Below are 5,307 nucleotides of genomic sequence, written 5' to 3'. Positions count from 1 at the left end.
ATTTTCTTCCAAGATCATGACAGTACGGAGGGATTGGTTGGGACCGAAGCAGCCACCGCACAGGGATCCTGTCTTCCCTCCACTCCACAGGAGCCCCAGGCAACGAGGACATCATTCTTTCTCCTCCGGGAAGCGTGTCACTAGCCCCAGGCCGGTGTAAGCAGTGGGTTGGTGCCTGTCTTCAAGGCTGTGTTAGAGTCCAAACCATTAGGTCAGACCTTGTGGGCACGTCAGATGCCAGCCTGACACAACAAATGGGGAGCAGCCTACCCGGGGGGCGGGGCAGAGCAGACCAGGCAGAGAACCCAGATGCCCTTTTTGCCCCTGCTCTAACTGTGCCCATCTCAGATGGCTGGATGTCCGCCAGGCTCTAGAAGTTCTCTGGAGAAGGACATTTCTCAGCTGAGAGGATTGACCAGTCTGGGGTTTTATTTTTAATTTTAATCTTTAAAGATTTTATTTATTTACTTGACAGAGAGAGAGAGGGAGAGAGAGCACAAGCAGGGGGGGGCGGCAGGCAGAGGGAGAGGGAGAAGCAGGCTCCCTGCTGAACAAGGAGCCCGACCAGTCTAGGGTTTTATAACCGCAATATTGGGCCAAGTCATTCTGGTAAGAAGTTGTTGACGATTTACCTTTCTTCCCAAGTAGGCAATATTAAACTAAAGAACAGCAAGACTTCACTGTAAGCAGATCCAGAGAACGATGGTTTTCTTCCCAAGAGCTTTCCTTCTGCCCACCCGGCTGTCTCAGGTCTTGTAAGACAGCCCCCCTCCTGACCGCCTGCAGAAGGGAGACTGCAGACCAGGTGACGAAGACAGTGCTGTGATGACTGTGCCACTCTTCTGCTTCCAAGGTCCATCACACTTCCCAGCGTGGAGTACAGGGGGCCTAGACTGCGCAGGTGCCCCCCTGGGGGCACTGGGGTTTTCTCACTGCTAGCGTCTCCCGTGAGGTCACATATTGGTCCCAGTCGGCCCCAGGAAGGAGGCTTCAGGGAGAGATACTTCGCAGTTCCCTTGCAGCTTGGAGGTGGCCAGGAGAGATATGGGAAAAACTGGGGTGGTGGGGGACGGAGACATGTGTTCTATTTCTAGCTGTGCCATTAACCGTGGCGTGACCATGGACAAGTCTCTGCCCCTGGGCCCCGCCCGAGGTGACAGCCCCGCCCTCCCCACTTCACTGAGTGTTGAGAGGTTAAAAATGAGGTAGGAGTCCTAACAGTATTTGGCACAGAGTTCTACCCCCACCCCATGGTCAAAAAACATTCGGGCCTGAATCTAAAGTCTGTCATCAAACCTCCTGAAAAAACTCCACAAACAAGTTATAACTTTCAAAAATAGGCAAAGTTAGAACGAAAGTTCTTATGGCAGGTAAAGATGCAGCTCTGCAGTGCGGATGTGATCCGTGAAATCATTTGACTCTCTGTTGATCCATGAAATCATCTCTCCCTGTTATTTTTCATTTCCTGTTATAAATAATTTCCATCTTTATTGTTTTCTTCTACTTTCTTTGGGTTACTCTTGTGTTCATTTTTTCCCTTTTTAAAAAAATTTAAATTCCATTTAGCTAACATACAGTGACCTATTAGTTTCAGGTGTACAATATAGTAATTCAACACTTCCATACATCACCCGGTGCTCATGACAAATGCCCTCCTTAAATTTCCATCACCTATGTCTCCCATCCCCTGCACTCACCTCCCCTCTGCCAACCATCAGTCATTTTTTTCCTTTTTGAGTTAAATAATTCAATGTGGTATTTAAAATTTTTCTATATTTTAATAAATTCATTTAAGGCTATACATTTACTTCTAAATATTACTTTAGCTGCATCTCACAAGCTATTAAATTGTATTTATAATCTTCAGTGGTTACTCTTACATTTTATTTTACTTTTTGAAAAGATTTTTAAAAAAATAATCTCTACACCTGAAGTGGGCCTCAAACCCACAGCCCTGAGATCAAGAGTCTCGTGCTCCACCGACCGAGTCAGCCAGGCATCCCTACTCTTACATTTTAATATACATATTTACTTATAAGGTTTTCTGAGAAGGTTCAAGGTTATTCAGTATCTCTATTGTCCTTCTGGACAAATAAAAAATTTTTTAAATTGTTGTCTGAAATCTTATGCTTTTTTGAAACCCAATTTTAGTTGTTATTGTCATTATTATTATTATTTTATGGCCAATAGTTCAGGTATATACAGTCAATGTTTAAAAAAGATTTTATTTTAAGTAATCTCCCTACCCAACGTGGGCTCAAACTTACAACCCAAGATCAAGAGTCGCACGCTCTACTGACTGAGCCGGTCAGGCGCCCCTGCCCCCCCTTTTAAATTTTTTTACCAATGTTCTGCACTCATTCTTGTTTCTTTATCCAATTCCTCCCTTAAGTTTACTTTACATTTTGCTGAAGCACATCTCTTAGTACTTCTTTCAGTAAAGGTCTTTCGGGTATAACTCTCTTGTCTTTCTAGGTTTGAGAAAGGTTTTATTTTGTTTTAATCTCAAAGGATTATTTAGTTGCCAACGGAATTGTACCCTCCGTGTTTTTTCACGCAGAGCTTTGTGGCATTTGCTCCATGGTTTTCTGGCCTCTTTTCTTGCGGGGGAGAGATCTGCCGGTCTTGCTGTCGGTTCTTTGGTGAGTGAGGTGCCTCTTCTCTCTGGCAGCCTCTGAGTTTTTTCCTCACCTTTGATGTTCTGCGGTTGTGCTGCCATGTGCATGGGTGTGATGTAATGGTATTTAAGGGGCTGGACTCTCAGTGTTTACTTTCATCTAAGAATCTACCCTTTCCTCTCATCTTAGGAAAGAATCTGGTTTTCTATTTTTTTTTTAAGATTTTATTTATTTATTTGACAGAGAGAGCAAGAGAGCACAGGGAGGGGGAGCAGCAGAGGCAGAGGGAGAAGCAGTCTTCCCGTGGAGCAAGGAGCCTGAAGCGGGGCTCGATCCCAGGACCCTGGGATCATGACCTGAGCAAGGCAGACACTTAATGACTGAGCCACCCAGGTGCCCAGGGTTTTGTATTTTTGACTGTTGCTTCTTTTCTATCCCTTGACTCTCCTGGAAATCCTATTAAGTGTTTATTGGAACCTCTTGATCCTTCTTACCTTCTATTCTTCTTGATGGATCTTTTAAAGATTTATTTATTTATTTATTTGAGTGAGACAGAGAGCACAGAGGGGGAGGGAGAAGCAGACTCCCTGCTGAGCAGAAAGCCTGACTTGGGGCTCCATCCCAGGACCTTGAGATCATGACCTGAGCCAAAGGCAGATGCTTAACCGACTGAGCCACCCAAGAGCCCCCAAAGTTTTAGTTTTACCCTTTTTTAAAAAAATACTCTGCTCAGGGCTCTTATCCTTTGGTGACTTTGTAGGCCTTGCAAATCCAGTCCCGAAGCCAGCATGTGGCTTTGCTGGGCCAGTTTCCTCTGTCCTCCCTAGGTTATGCCTTATTCTTTTTTTTCTTAAAGAATTTTCTCTGGAGCACCTGGGTGGCTCAGTCAGTTAAGCATCTGCCTTCGGCTCTGGTCATGATCCCAGGGTCCTGGGATTGAGCCCCGCATCGGGCTCCCTGCTCAGTGGGCAGCCTCCTTCTCCCTCTCCCTCTGCCCCTGCTTGTGTTCCCTCTCTTGCACTGTGTCTCTTTCTGACAAATAAATAAATAAAATCTTTAAAAAAAAAGAATTTTCTCTGTCACTGTTATAGGTTTGCAGACACGTGGAGGGGGTTAGTGGTAGGTCCACAGAGCACGGATTTAGAGAACCATCCTGACTGATGATGTGAGGTTTGACACCAAACAACAGAACGGCTCAGAGTAATAAGTAGTGAGTGTTTTTTTGCAGTTCCTGCTTTACTGTTTGCCAAACTGTTTTCTTATATATCTTCATAATCTTTGCAAACTAAGCTGCAAGGCAGAGTCTGTTATTATCCTGATTTTCCAGAGGAGGTGGCTGAGGCTCAGCCACCAAAGCGGTGCTTCTTAAAATGTAATGTGCATATGAATCCCCAGGGATCTTATTAAAACACAGATTGAGATTCAAGTGATCTGGGGTGGGGTCCAAGATTCTGGGGTCTAACAGGTGATGTCGATGCTCACTGGAGGGGGGAAGTGCCAGGGAGCTTGGCCAAGGCGCACATGTCCTCAGTGATTGGTTAGGAGCCTGCGTCTGCCTGACCCCAAAGCCTGTGCTCTGTGGCTACCGGTACCGCTGAGAATCCTGCAACCCAACCACTCGCTTTATAGGAGACCAGAGAGCTGGAGGCTTCAGCTGGAGGGAGAAGAAGCTTTGCTGAGGGGAGGGGACAGCTCTCGCCTGGCCCAACTCCTTTCTCAAAGTTTAATGAGGAAGAAAGGGATGGAGAGGGATTGTCTCATGGGTAGTGAAGCACCAGAGCCGGGCAGCTGTCAGTGGGTCTGTTGGAAAAATTAATTTTTTAATTAAAAACATCTTTTTCTCCGTCTCTTCTTTCCCCTTTGCTTTAATGTCTCAGTCTGGAGTAATTATGAGTCGCTCTGGGGAGACTGAACCTTAGAAAAATTGTTGGTGTGACTGGCGAGGAATTTATCTGATTAACTTGGGCTCAGCCTTTGGAAAAAAAAAAAAGAAAAAAAGGGAGGAGGGAAAGCAGCAGCTCCCAATTCTCCTTCTGGCACAAAACTTAATCACAGCATCTGGGAGGCCAGGTGGGCCCTGGCCTGGCTCCCTCAGGCCAGCCGGGGTAAGATGGGTAAAGAGGATCTGCATCCATTCCTGGCATTCTGTTCTCAGAGCCCCCAGGGTCCCCTGCCCCAGCCCGGCCTGCACTTGGGCCCCCAGGCTTTTCCCTGGGGTGGGGGGTAAAGGGGGTGGGATATGTAGCTCTGACTGGCTCAACATGGAGATGATGTCTTAGGGTTCTTGAGAAGCAGCCAGAAAAGGAGGTGTGAGTGCCAGAAGTTTGTTAAATGAATGATATCCACAGAGGAGTGAGGGGGGCAGGAAAGGAGGGGGAGGAAACTGGGCAAGGACATGGGGTCCACTGAAGTCTGCTCTCAGCTGCTGTCCCAGTGGCGCCTGGACAGCACTGAGCGTTGTCAGGAGGCTCTGAGTGGGCTTTTGTGCCTGGGTCTCTCAGCACTGGCTGTGGGCGTAACCCCCAGCCATGCCCCTCACCGTGGGCAGCCGTGTTGTTAGCAGCCGGCACTCACAGCATCTGGGGGACAGACGCACTGGCCTGGTAAAAAGGATCTGGGTGGGACACCAACAGCACCTACTACCGTTGGACTGGAGGGGGAGCCCAGCAGGGGTGGGGAGGAACGGATG

The sequence above is a fragment of the Mirounga angustirostris genome, unplaced genomic scaffold (assembly GCF_029215605.1).
Source record: "Mirounga angustirostris isolate CCGP_5_RB_7025 unplaced genomic scaffold, mMirAng1.0.hap1 SCAF_9, whole genome shotgun sequence".
Lineage (NCBI taxonomy): Eukaryota > Metazoa > Chordata > Mammalia > Carnivora > Phocidae > Mirounga > Mirounga angustirostris.
The sequence above is the reverse complement of the archived record's forward strand: the minus strand, read 5'-3'. Positions refer to the sequence as shown.